Raw genomic sequence first — 15,200 nt, forward strand, 5'->3', positions numbered from 1 at the left:
TGAGGCCACACCTGGAATATTGTGTACAGTTTTGGTCTCCTTATCTGAGGAAGATATAGACCGGATGTAGCAAAGATTTACCAGACAGATTCCTAGGATGGTGGGACTGACGTGTGTGGAGACATTGAGTCGGTTCGGATTACATTTGCTGTAGTTCAGAAGAATGAGGGGGAAATCTCACAAACAACAATACAATTCTAACAGGACTAGACAGGGTAGATGCAGGAAGGGTGTTACTAATGGCAGGGGCATTCAGAACCAGGGGTCACAGTCTGAGGATATGGGGTAGGTAATTTAGGTCTGAGATGAGGAGACATCTGTTCACCTAGAGAGCATGAGCCTGTGGAATCCTCTACCACAAAGAACTTGAGACCAAAACATTGCATGTTTTCAAGAAGGAGATAGATATAGCACTTGGGGATAAAGGGATCAAAGGATAGGCGGAAGCGGGAACAGATTACTGAGTTGGATGATCAGCCATGATCATAATGAATGGTGGAGCAGGCTCGAAGGGCCAAATGGCCGTCTCCTGCCCCTAATTTCCATGTTTTTTTCTTTCTACTGCTACTCTGAGTTTTATGCCTACCGCAAACTTTGAAATTATATCCTATATCAAACCCAAGGGCGCATCACGGTAGCACAAGGGCAGCACGGTGGCTCAGAGGTTAGCACTGTTGCTTCATGGCTCCAGGGTCCCAGGTTTGATTCTCGGCTTGGGTCACTGTTTGTGCGGAGTCTGCACGTTCTCCCCGTGTCTCCGTGGGTTTCCTCCGGGTGCTCCGGTTTCCTCCCACAGTCCAAAGATGTGCAGGTTAGGTGGATTGGCCATGTTAAATTGCCCTAATTTTCAGATGGGGTTTCTGGGTTGCGGGGATAAGGTGGAGGCGTGGGCTTAAGTGGGGTGCTCTTTCCAAGTGTCAGTGTAAACTCGATGGGCCAGACTTAAGAGCATAAGACATAGAAGCAGAATTAGGCCACTCGGCCCATCGAGTCTGCTCCGCCATTCAATCATGCCTGATATTTTTCTCATCCCAATTCTCCTGCCTTCTCCCCATAACCCCCGATCCCCTTATTAATCAAGAACCTATCTATCTCTCTCGTAAAGACACACAGTGATTTTGCCACTACAGCCTTCTGCGGCAAAGAGTCCCACAGAGTCACCACCCACTGGCTGAAGAAATTCCTCCTCATCTCTGTTTTAATGGATCGTCCCTTTAGTCTGAGATTGTGTTCTCTGCTTCTAGTTTTTCCTATAGGTAGAAACATCCTCTCCATGTCCACTACATCTCAGCCTCTCAGTATCCTATAAGTTTCAATAAGATCCCCCCTCATCCTTCTAAATTTCAACGAGTATAGACACAGAGTCATCAACCATGCCTCGTACGACAAGCTCTTCATTCCAGGGATCATTCTGGTGAAACTCCTCCAGGCCCTTTCCAAGGCCAACACATCCTTCCTTAGATATGGGGACTTTAGGAAAGAAAAGGAGTCAGATTGGTTTCAGAGGATATCCCAGAGCTCAGGACCCAAGCAGCTGTCAAACGTACAGCAATGAAAATCTGGGTTGTGCAGAAAAGGCGGCAGGCAAGGGTCTTCGAGGGTTACAAGGGCTGGAGGAGGTTCCAGAGATGGGGAAGTGTGAGGCCATGGAGGGATTTGAAAACAAAAATGGACATTTTATATCTGAAGGTCCGCTTAACCAGGGGCCAATGAAACACAGGGGCGATGAGCGAATAGGGGTTTGGTACAAATTCAGACATGGGCAGTAGAATTTTGGATGACCTCAAGTTTACACAGGGTGCAAAGGAGCAAAAGCAAACTTATCAGCGGATGAACTGAGATAGGCGATGTTTGGGAGGTGGAATAAGCAGTAACTGCAGTTCAGGATCTAGAGGGATATATGTTCCCATCCTTACACACAATTGCGTAGAATATACAACACCGAGACAGGCCAGTTTACCCAGGTCATGTCAGCATTAATATTTGAATCCAATGCACAATCTGTTCACCACCATGTTGTTTATTCATATTGAGCGGTCGGTGCAAAGGGAAAAAAGAAAACACTTGCTAATTTACATGTGAAGATACTTTGAATAATTTATTGCTGTTGTCTGAGTGACATACACATTGGGTTATCAATTAACCACAGCATCTTAAATCTTTCATCAGGCGTGCAGTAATTGTTATTTTGCTGATAAAATGGAGCCATTTGTTACAATAAACTGAAAATGCTGCTCATCAATTAGTATTAAGTGAACACTAGAATTTATTCTTCTCGTCTTTTTACCGCTTACGGAACTGCAGAAATAGGTGTCACAGTGGGGTTTTTGCAATTTTACAGTCAGAAATATATCGGGTATATTTCAATGTCCATGACACTATGACCATGGATTAATTGGTTTCAATGCCGAGAAGACATTTAATGTTTAATGTCTAACAATATAAAAGGCTTACAGAATAATGGGATGCAGAACCAAAAGTTATGCTGGGGCTTTGAAAAGAAAAGGGAATTTTACCAGTATGTGTCAGCTTCCCGTCACCTCAGGACATACCAAAGTGCCTTACAATTAATTAGTTTTGAACAAAGCATTGTAAAATATTCTGCAACTAATTTGTGCCCAGCAAGCTCCCACAATGAGATAATAACCCAGTAATCTTTTCAGCGATGCTTGTCAAGGGATTATTGTTGACCAGGACATGACGGAGAACACTCTCTCTCATAATACTGGCCGTGGGATTTTCTGCAACCCCCAAAAGAACAAATGGGGTCCTTGGATTAATGTCTCATCCTCTGATAATGCAACACCTCAATATTTTGGTTCTCTTCCGACACCTAGTGGTGCACAAGGCAAACTTTCATCTGTTCCCATTGTGAGGGCAGCACGGCAGCATAGTGGTTAGCACTGTGGCTTCGCAGCTCCAGGGTCCCAGGTTCGATTCCCAGCTTGAGTCACTGTCTGTGCGGAGTCTGCACATTCTCTCCGTATCTACCTGGGTTTCTTCCGGGTGCTCCCGTTTCCTCCCACAAGTCCTGAAAGACATGCTGTTCGGTAATTTGGACATTCTGAATTCTCCCTCTGTGTACCCGAACAGGCGCTGGAATGTGGCGACCAGGAACTTTTCACAGTAACGTCATTGCAATGTAAGCCTACTTGTGACAATAATGATTATTATTATAAAGGGCTTATTTTTCTAGAGCTGACCGCTTGCCTGTCGATTTTAGCTTATAGGTTGAGGGGCGCCTCTCCGCATCAAGCATGGCTGAACGTGAGTCTCACCCGCTCTTACCAACAGCCATTAGCGTGTTAAAAGGATTTTGCAGGTTGATGCTCAACGTGTTGGCGGGGTTATAAATGTACCTTCCTTGGCCATCAAGTCCACCGGCGAGATTTGAATCCGGGGCCTCTGGCTCAGAGGCAGGGTCATCACCCACTGCGCCACAAGGCTTCCTGCACTCCAACAGTGCTCCCTTAAAATGTTAGTCTTGATATTTTTGTATTAAAGTCCCTGGAGTGGGAGCATGAACCCACAAACCTTCTAACTCAGAGGCCAGAATATCATCAACTGAGTTATGGCTTTACAACAACAATAACAAGAGCTTATGTGAATAGATGGCACGGCACGTCACAGGGCAATGACCAAAATAAATTGACACAAGTGGTGGGATTCACCGACCCCCCGCCAGGCCGGAGAATCCCCGGGAGGCGGCGTGAATGCTGTCCCGCTGCGCCGACGCCGTCTGCCATATTCTCCGGCGCCGGTTTCAGGAGGGAGCGGGGATCAAGCCACGCCGGTCGGGAGCCGTTGGCAGCGGCTCCCCCGGCAATTCTCCAGGCCCCAATGGGCCGAGCGGCTGTTGGTTTCTGGCCAGGCCCGCCGGCGTGAAATGGACATGGTCCCACGTGGTCCTCGGGGGGGCGCAGGGGGATCTGGCCCCTGCTCCAGGATGAATTCTGGCCCCTACTGGGGGCCAGCATGGCGCTGGAGCGGTTCGCGCCACTCCCGCTGCCGACCCCGGCGCAAACTGTGCGCCGCGGGATCCACGCATGCACAGTTGTGCCGGCGCCAACGCACACATGCGCAGTGGCCTCCTTCAAACCACCGGCCCTGACGCAATATGGTGCAGGACTACAGGGGCCTATGCGTAGGAAAGGAGTCCCCCAGCCACAGAGGCCAGCCCGCCGATCGGTGAGCCCCGATCGCGGGCCAGCCCATATCGGAGGCCCCCCCCAGGACCGGACCCTCTCTTCCCCCCACAGGCTGCCACCCGACCCTTCAACGCCGAGGCCCAGACCAGGTTAGAACGGCGCTGGCGGGACTCGGTTCTTTTCTTACGGCCACTCGGACCATCCGGGCCAGAGAATCTGCAGGCCAGCCGCATAGAGCGGCCCCTGACCGGCAGCGCACCAACCGCGCTGGCGTCAACGATGCCGATTCTCCGCTCTGCGGAGAATCGCGTGCCAGCGTTTGGGTGGCGTGGCCCGTTCGCGGGGATTCTCCGGCCCGGCCAGGGCTGGGAGAATCCCACCCCCCATTTCTAGGATCCTCCCAGCTAGCCACGCCTTTGTGGGCGGGATCACGTTCTCGCAAATTTGCATATTGGAGTAGGACCTCTCGCCTCACTCTAATATGCATTCTATGGATTTAACCAACGCATGGGGTCTAACTGCCTCACCTTGGGGACCTCGGGCGTGTATGGTCCAGTGTTGTTCTCCACAAATGGGGACAAAGAAACATAGGAACATAAGAATTAGGAGCAGAAGTCGGCAATTCAGCCTCTCGAGTCTGCTCCTCCATTCAATCAGATCATGGTTGATCTCATCCTGGTCTCAAAGCCACCTTCCTACCTGTTCCCCATGTCCCTTTGACCCATTTTAAAAATCAGAAATATATCTATCTACCTCTTGAAACTATTTAATGACTCAGATTCCACCGCACTATGGGGCAGCTAGTTTCACAAATTCACCACCCCCTGCGAGAAGTAGTTCCTCCTCGTCTCGGTTCTAAATCTATAGCCTCTCAACCTACATCTGTGACCACTTGTTCTATATTGCCCCACAAGGGGGAACATTTGGTCTACATTCCCCAACTGGGACTGGACGGATAGGCACTCGTGGCGGTCTCATAGGAGATCGGAGGCCCCAAGGTTCCTGCCCTCTGGGCAGGGTGGCACCATGGCACTACTGATGCCACCTGGGCGCCCTGACACTGCAATCCTGGCACTGCCAGCCTGGTACCCTGGCAGTGCTATGTGGGTGCCATCCTGGCACTGCCAGGATGCCCAGGGGGCACTGCCAAATTGGCATTTTTCACGCAGCGGAGATTGGGGCAGGGGTTGCCCTGCATGAGTGTGTGGGGGGGGGGAGGGGTACCTGAGGATCACATTATGATTTGGGGTTTGGGGGGGGGGGGGGCTTTAGGAGTCAGGCCAGGGGCTTGAGAGATCAGGATGTCATTTTAAAATAGTGTTCCAATCTCTTTCTGCGCTGACGAGTTCCGGCGAGTGGAGTTCCTCAGTGCAGGGAATGGGGTTAAGTGCAGCCTCTACCGTCCATTCCCCACAGAGCCTCTCATCTACCAGGATGGGGATTAGATAGCGGGTTGCTTCGTGGTGCTCCGAGTCGTGAAACTCCCGGCTAAGGCACACATGCTACAGGACTCTGTCCCCATTCGGGTAGATCGCACCCCATCTCTCTGAAAGAGCTACCGATTTCTTTTAATTTTCCTCCTTCAAATATTTATGTGTTTCCGTTTTAAAAGCTGGTGTTGATTATATTATTTCTGGTATGTTCATCCATGCCCTCAAACCGCACTTCATTGAAGATCAAAATTTCCCAACTTCTCCCTCAGTGAGCATCTTAAATGTATGGCTCTAGTTACAGACTTATGAATAATGTGATTTGTTTTTTAATTAATTCACCTCATTGAAATGCTTTCAAATTTCAACACCTCCGTGTTCAACATCTCCTCTCAATGTTCACAAATCAGTTTAATTTTAGTGTTAATGTGCACATTAGTGCACAGCATATTTCCACACCTCGATGTCCTCTTTCCGTATCCCTCGGTTAAACCCACACTCTGAGAACCGTGCACAGTCCCGGTCTCCGTATCTCTCAGTCAGACCCACACTCGGAGCACCATGCACAATTCTGGTCTTCGTATCCCCTGCAAAGGGGATTTACCAGGATGCTGCCTGGATTGGAGGGTAGGTCTTATGAGGAAAGGTTGAGGGAGCTCGGGATTTTCTCTTTGGAGCGGAGGAGGATAAGAGGCGACTTAATAGAGGTTTATAAGATGATGAGGGGTTTAGATAGAGTGGACGTTCAGAGACTATTCCCTCGGGTTGATGTAGCTGTTCCAAGGGGGCATAACTATAAGGTTTGGGGTGGGAGATATAGGAGGGATGTCCGAGGTATGTTCTTTACTCAGAGAGTGGTTAGGGTGTGGAATGGACTGCCTGCTGTGATAGTGGAGTCAGACACTTTAGGAACTTTCAAGCGGTTATTGGATAGGCACACGGAGCACACCAGGATGACAGGGAGTGGGATAGCTTGATCTTGGTTTCGGACAATGCTCGGCACAACATCGAGGGCCGAAGATCCTGTTCTGTGCTGTACTGTTCTATGTTCTATGTTCTATGTTCTCAGAATGTCTTTTATGACCCAGCCATTTCAGCTGCTGCTCATCATCAATGACCTTACCTCCATCATAAGATCAATTCACTGATGTTTGTACAGTTTCCCTGTTCCATTAAAACTCCTCAGACAATGAAGCAATGTGTGTCGGCATGCTGCAAGACCAACATACAGGCTTGGACTGAAAAGTGGCAAGTGGCATTCACACAACATGAACAATGGCATTGCAGTCGCTGAATATTCTGATGATAAGAGCTGGTCTCAAAACATGGGAATTCTATGACCTCCTGACTCCACAAAGACTGTCTACCATCTGCAAGGCAGGTTGGGAGTGTGATGGAATGTTCTCCCTTTGACTGGATGCGTGCAACTCAAACAGCACTCGAGGAGCTTGACAACATTCAGGACAAAGATGCCCTGTTGATTAAGGCACATAATTATTACGATGCAGAAGAAGGCCATTCAAAGAACAAAGAACAAAGAAATGTACAGCACAGGAACAGGCCCTTCGGCCCTCCAAGCCCGTGCCGACCATGCTGCCCGACTAAACTACAATCTTCTACACTTCCTGGGTCTGTATCCCTCTATTCCCATACTATTCATGTATTTGTCAAGATGCCCCTTAAATGTCACTATCGTCCCTGCTTCCACCAGCGAGTTCCAGGCACCCACTACCCTCTGTGTAAAAGACTTGCCTCGTATATCTACTCTGAACCTTGCCCCTCGCACCTAGTAATTGACCCCTCTACCCTGGGGAAAAGCCTCTGACTATCCACTCTGTCTATGCCCCTCATAATTTTGTAGACCTCTATCAGGTCGCCCCTCAACCTCTGTCGTTCCAGTGAGAACAAACTGAGTTTATTCAACTGCTCCTCATAGCTAATGCCCTCCGTACCAGGCAGCATTCTGGTAAATCTCTTCTGCACCCTCTCTAAAGCCTCCACATCCTTCTGGTAGTCCATCATTCCTGCAACTGTTCTCCGAACAAGCACCATGACTTAATGCCATTCCCCTGCCTTTTTCCTGTAAGAAGTCTTACAACACCAGGTTAAAGTCCAACAGGTTTGTTTCAAACACTAGCTTTCGGAGCGCTGCTCCTTCCTCAGGTGAATGAAGGAGCAGTGCTCCGAAAGCTAGTGTTTGAAACAAACCTGTTGGACTTTAACCTGGTGTTGTAAGACTTCTTACTGTGCTCACCCCAGTCCAACGCCGGCATCTCCACATCATCACTTTTTCCTGTGACGTTGCGCATCATCATCTAATGACCTTTTGAATGCCCCAATTGAACCTGCCTCCACCACACTTCCAGGCAGAGCCTTCCAGACCGGAACCACTCGCTCTGTAAACTTTTTTCTTCTTTTTCAAACCACTTTAAATCTGTGCCCTCTCGTTCTTTTCTTGAAATAAATTTTACAGTAGCCGATTCAATTTTTTCAATTAAGGGGCAATTTAGTGTGGCCAATCCACCTCGCCTGCACATCTTTGGGTAGTGGGGGTGAAACCCACATAGACACGGGGAGAATGTGCAAACTCCATACGGACAGTGACCCAGAGCCGGGATCGAACCTGCGACCTCGGCGCTGTGAGGCAGCAGTGCTAACCTTGCACCAGCGTACTGCCCTGCCTTCTGGTTCTTTATCCTTTTACAATCAGGGACAGTTTCCCCCATCCACTCTGCCCAGTCCCCTATCGATCATGAACATCTCTCTCAAATCTCCTCTTAGCCTTCTTCTCTCCAAAGAGAACAGTACCAACCTCTGCAACCTCTCCTCATTTCGGAAGTTTCTCATCCCTGGAACCATTCTTGTGAACCCCTTCTGGATTCTTACCAATGTGTTCACATCTTTCCTAGAATGTGGCACCCAGAACTGTACCTCCATCTGAGGTCTATCTATATCTTATATAAGTTCCGCAAAACTTCTTTGTTCTTGTACTCAATGCCCTATTAATAAAGCCTGGGATACTGTCTGCTTTATTTACTGTTCTGTCCACCTGTTCTTCCACCTTCAATAATTTATGCACATATACATCCAGATCCCTCTGCTCCGAATAGAAACATAGAAACAGAGAAAATAGGAGCAGGAGGGGGCATTTCGGCCCTTCGAGCCTGCTCACTCATTCATTATGATCATGGCTGATCATGCAACTCAATAGCCTGATCCGTTCATCTTTGATATCATCCATATGACTCCATATCCTTTGATTCCCTTTGACCAAAGTGCTATATCTAACTGCTTCTTGAAAACCTGGGGCGGGATTCTCCCCTACCCGGCGGGGCGGGGGGGGTTCCGGCGTAATGGAGTGGCGGGAACCACTCCGGCGTTGGTCCGCCCCAAAGGTGCGGAATTCTCCGCACCTTTAGGGGCCAAGCCCTCACCTTGAGGGGCGAGGCCCACACCGGAGTGGTTTCCGCTCCACCGGCTGGCAGGATAGGCCTTTGGCGCCACGCCAGCCGGCGCCGAAAGGTCTTCGCCGGGCGACGCATGCGCGGGAGCGTCAGCGGCCGCTCATGGCATCCCTGCGCAGGGGAGGGGGTCTCTTCCGCCTCCGCCATAGTGAAGACCATGGCGAAGGCGGAAGAAAAAGAGTGCCCCCACGGCACAGGCCTGCCCGCGGATCGGTGGGCCCCGATCGCGGGCCAGGCCACCGTGGGGGAATCCCCCGGGGCCAGATCGCCCCGCGCTCCCCCCCAGGACCCCGGAGCCTGCCCGCGCTGCCTTGTCCCACCGTTCAAAAGGAGGTTTAATCCACGCCAGCGGGCGAGGGTTGACAGCGGCGGGACTTCGGCCCATCGCGGGCCAGTGAATCGCCCGGGGTGGGCCCGCCGACCGGCGCGGCGCGATTCCCGCCCCCGCCGAATCTCTGGTGGCAGAGAATTCGGGACACGGCAGGGGCGGGATTCACGCCAGCCCCCGGCGATTCTCCGACACGGTGGGGGGTCGGAGAATCGCGCCCTTGGTGTTTTGGCCTCAACTGCTTTCTGTGGTAGAAAGCATGGGAATTGTACTTTGGAGTTACACCTTTTAAGTCATATTGTCTTTCCAAATTCTTCTTACCAAAATGGATCACACTTCTCCTCAATAGCTACCTATCTGTCCATTCCACCAACTTGTCTATGTCCTTTGCAGTTCTGCTTCCAAGTTTTGTATCTTCCACAAACTTTGAAATGGTTCCCTGAACAGCAAGACCTACATCAGGAAAAGCTAGGATCCCAATGCCGACCATTAGGGAACACCACAACAAACCTTCCTCAAGCCCGAAAAATATCCATTAACCATAAGACCATAAGACATAGGAGCAGAAGTAAGGCCATTCGGCCCATCGAGTCCACTCCACCATTCAATCATGGCTGATTTCAACTCCATTTACCCGCTATAAGACCATAAGACATAGGAGCGGAAGCAAGGTCATTCGGCCCATTACTTGCTCACCATTACTCAGCCAATTATGTATCAATATTCCTCCTGTCTCTTATTGCATGAGCTATAACCTTTCTCACACATCTGTTGTGCGGCACTATAGTAAATGCCTTTTGGAAGTACATGTACACCACATCAACGCTCTCTGCTCCCTTTTTAAAAAACTTCAGAATATGATTTTCTTTTAAGAAATCCATGGTGGTTCTTCCTAATTAATCCACATTTTTCCATGTGATGGTTAATTATATCCCAAATAATTGTTTCTCCAACCACCGAAGTTAAACCGACTGGCCTCCCCATCAACTACCTTAAACATTTACTTATTTCACCGTCAACACCCAGTAGTAGTAATCCCTACAATGCAGGCCGTACCTACCAAATCTGTAATCTCTACCACCTAGAAAAACAAGGTCAAGATAGCAACTCCACTACCTGCATTTTTTCCCTTTAAATCACACCTTTTCCCCATTCAGAAATATATCATGACTCATTTATTGTCATTGGGCCAAAATCTTGGAACTCCCTATCTAACAGCATTGGTGGGTGCACCTACTACACAAGGACTGCAACAGCTTAAGAAGGTGGCTCCCCATTATCTATTCAAACAGAAATAGGGATGGAAAATAAATATTGACCTTGTGAGAGATGGCCCCATCCAGTGAACAAATGAAAAAATAATTTCAAATTTTGGAAGATGTTAGGAAGGCAGTGGCGCAGTGGCATTGTCTCTGGACTGGTAATCTAGGCTGGGATTCCCCGCCAAGTTGGATAATCCACGGGGGAGGCGCGAATCCTGCCCCGCCTACCGGACGGCGGCTGCCCTATTCTCCGGTGCCGTTTTACGGGCGGCGGCGGGATTCCCACCACGCCAGTCCAGGGCCGTTAACAGCGGCCCCCCCCCCCGGTGATTCTCTGGGCCCCGGTGGGCCGGACGGCCATCCAGTTTTGGCCAGTTCCCGCCAGCGTGAATTACTCACCTCACCCACGGCGGGACCTGGCAGCTAAGTGTGCAGGGGCGGTACTCGGGGGGGAGGGGGGGGTGGGCGCGGGGGGATCCGACCCCAGGGGGCCCTCACGGTGGCCTGGCCCGCGATCGTGGCCGACCGATCCTGTGGGCGGGCTCATTCCGTGGGGGCCTTCTTTCCTCCGGGCCCCTGTTGGGCTCCGCCATCTTTTCCGGGGGCTGGCGCGGAGAAGAGAAGCCCCACGCATGCGCGGAAATACACCGGACGGGCCACGCATGCGTGAACTCACGCCGGCCCTTCGGCGCCGGCTGGAGTGGCGCCAACCCCTCCGGCATCCACCTAGCCCCCTAGAAAGGTGAGAATTCCTCACCTTGGGAGGCTGTTGACGCCGGAGTCATTGGCGCCGGTCTTCCAGCCAGCGTGGGGACATAGCCCCATTTTCAGAGAATCCTGCCTCCAGAGACCCAAGGTCTGGCCCACATGTGACTCCAGACTCACAGCAATGTAATTAACTCTTAAATGCCCTCTAAAATGGTCAAGCAAGCAACTCAGTTGTATCCAACCACTACAAAGAAATCAAGCATCGTGGGTGTCCCCAAACCTCTGGGACTGCAGCCGTTCAAGAACAAAGCTCACCACCACCTTCTCAAGGGCAATAAATGCTGACCTAGTCAGCGATACCCACACCCGTTAAATTAATTTTTTTAAAGGCAGGGCAGCGATAAGGTTCCGAGAAGATTTTCTTGCTCTCCGTCACACTTAAAGGCACATCATCCAGGTTGTCACGCTCAGTCAGTATTGAGGGTTTTCCTGCAATGCCAGAGGTGGTGTCTGTTTGGATGAGACATTAATCCCAGGTTGAACCTGCTCTCTCAGGTGTGTGTTCAAGATTCAATGGTACTATTTTGAAGAAGAGGAAAGGTAGTTCCCCCTGGTGTTCTCACCAATGTTTATCCCTGAATCAATATCACTGAAAACAGATGATCTTGTCATTATCACTTGCAATGTGTAAACCTTCTGCTACTTTTCCGACATTACGACAGAAACAAATAGAATTTAATTGCCTGTGCAGTTTTTTGGCATAGACTGCCATTCTTTCAGACACTGGGCGGGATTCTTCGACCCCCTGGCCACCTGCTTCTTCGCCACGTGCCGTTTGCTGGCCCCAGGATTGTATCTTCCCGCTGATTATCAATGGGATTTCCCATTGCAACCACCCCATCTCGCCACGAATTCCGACCCCTGGATAAACCCCTTCCCTCTTCTTATAAAATAGCAATACAATTAATAAGAGTGCACCAGAAGTTCAATTACCTTTTAAAAATATTTTTCATAGTTTTGTAAATTGCAAGATTTGGGGATGAAATGGCTTGTTGGGGACTGAAATATTGTGTGCAAATGCTACAATGTAGTCACAAAGTTTGGCTCTTCATTCCAGAACTACAGCTGGTGAAGAAAGTTATGATTTATGAGAATTTATTCATGCTACAGATAGGAAATCAACAGTCAACAGATCCAATAAGGTGTGATGCAATCTATTAACACCCAATTACATCCTTCCCCGAATGCTTTTTCTCAATGGTTCAGCAACTTAGGATACATATTTACCTATTTTGCAGTCTGCTGATTGGCACAGTTTGAGGGAATTTGTCAGAGTCAGCAAATAACTTTGCTTTAACTTAATTAGTTTCGGAACAGTCATAAGCACAAAGGAATTATGCTTATCTCCGCCAGATGTTTTTCATTAAATGTGCTGATAGGTCTAACCAGTTACTTGTGTCGATGATTATGTTCATCCAGGTATGTGACAAATGCAGTCTGCCGTCCCCATGTTAACAGCCGTCAGGTCCGAACCACAGAGAAACTGACAACAGCCTCCTGCAACTGAGTCACTGGATTTGAAATGGAGTGCTATTGCACCGGTGAGTCGAACTTCAGGGGTGCCTCGTATTGCAACTCCTTTCTGTGGGAGTTTAAAACCTACCTCTTTCGCCAACAACAACCTGCATTTGTATGGTGCCTTCAGTGTCGAAAAATGTCTCACGATCTTTGACAAGAACAGTACCAATAAAAGCATGTTTTGACAGCGAGCAGGTAGAGGGTCTTATGCCGAAAAGCTTGGTCAAAGAAGTAGGTTTTAAAGAGCACCTTAAAGGAAGAGAGAGAGTGGTTGAGAAAGGCAGCCAGGATAGAGAAGAAATTACGGAACGAGTGGCGACCGATGGAAGAGGGATTAAAATTGGGGGTTTGCATGATACCAGGATTGAAGGAGTGCAGAGACTTTGAAGGCATGTAAAGTTGAAATGAATGAAAATCACTTATTGTCACAAGTAGGCTTCAAATGAAGTTACTGTGAAAAGCCCCTAGTCGCCACATTCCGGCGCCTGTTCGGGGAGGCTGGTACGGGAAGAGGAGCCAGTTATGTGGTACATAGATAGTGTGCATAGTATAGAGCCATAGTTTGGCTCACTGCCTCTGGCTTGGATGAGGACAATTCACTCAGGGACCCTACATTTGAACATTATGCCTTATCCTCCACAATGCTTTAGAAAAGCTGCCTTTTCGATCAAGCTTTTGACCATCTGCCCTGATATCTCCTTATGTGGCTGGATGCTAAATTGTGTTGGAAAACGCTCCTCCGAGGGACAGACACAAAGGGCGCAATATGAATGAAAATTGTTGTTGCTGGCTCCATTGGAATGATGTGTGGGAAATTGAATGGGGAGTGGGCCAATGAAAGAATTGGAAAGGCTCTCCTGCTGCTCAAGGTTAAACAGCCTGCTGATCTTTACTGTCTGGACTCGCTCACAAAGGCTACCCACTGAGTAAAGGTCACTGGTCTCCAATGAACCGTTCTCCAACAGGAGAAAGTGTGTGGAGGGATATGAAAATAAAAACCTTTGGATAAATTATCAATCAGGAATAGATGGTAAACAGGTGGATGAGCATTCTAAATACAAGATTGCTCCAAATTATAATTATATAATTCAAATGATACCAATTACATTAATCAGAGGATCCATATTACATCAACACTGTGGTATAATTATGTTGCTTACTGAAGCCAGGCATTTATAAATAAACTAGTCAATCTCTTGTTGCATTGCACACCAGGAATCGAGAGCCTTCAGGAGAGGTTTGGTCAGATGCTGAGCAATAATTGAACCATTTTAAAGTTGTACATTCCATCCTTATTTTTATGTTTGCTTTATGAGCTCTGAGTCCACATTTAAAATGAAGTTATGCCACAAATGAAGTTTTGCCTCTGCAAAAAGTGGCAGAGTATAATCACAATATGCACAGACTGGTTCCATTATAAATGTGGGCGTAGGAATTTTTGATCGTAAACAGTTCACAGGGAATGGACATCGATGGACTTTAAAAAAACGTTGCACACAGGGACATATAGAAAAAGTCTATATCCACAGCACACATTTCCCATTCACATTTCGCTACATCTGACATGGCTCGTTTGGCAGTAATAACACCTGTGAAGCAAAATGGTCAGGGGTTTGAGCCACACTTCAGCATACAATGTACTGACATTCCCAGTACAATACTGGGGGAGCACTGCTTTATCCAATGTGTTGTCTATCATTCAGATGAGATGCTAATCTAAGGTTTCACCTGCCCAAATTTCAAAGTGGATGTACAAGGTCTCGTGTCACTTTTCAAAGAAGATTAAGGGAATTTCCCCCAATATTCTGGGCGATAGATATGTATAAATATATCCATAAGCAACATAACTAATGAAAAAATGGTCCGGTTATTTATTTAGTTGCTTCTTGAAGGAGCTTAAATTGGCTGCCGCAGTTCCTACTTCAAGAGCACTCACTGATTGAAAAGTACTTTCGGACACTGTGAGGTTGTGAAAAAGATTATACAAATTTATTCTTCCTTTCTATCTTTCTTTCATAATGCCAAAGAAGGGCAAGGCGCCACTCAATCAGCTATGGGCTGTATCTTTGAAAATCTAAAGCTTATAACAAGGGAAGACCTATGTTCAATTTACATCATGTTGCAGTGACATTAATGACTGGTGTACATGAGGAGCAGGGAATATTCTCAGGATAAAAGCAATATACTGCGGATGCTGGAATCTGAAACAAAATCAGAAAGTACTGGACAATCTTAGCAGGTCTGACAAAGAGTCATCCGGACTCGAAACGTCAGCTCCCTTC

The sequence above is a fragment of the Scyliorhinus torazame genome, chromosome 10 (genome assembly GCF_047496885.1).
Source record: "Scyliorhinus torazame isolate Kashiwa2021f chromosome 10, sScyTor2.1, whole genome shotgun sequence".
NCBI classification, from domain to species: domain Eukaryota; kingdom Metazoa; phylum Chordata; class Chondrichthyes; order Carcharhiniformes; family Scyliorhinidae; genus Scyliorhinus; species Scyliorhinus torazame.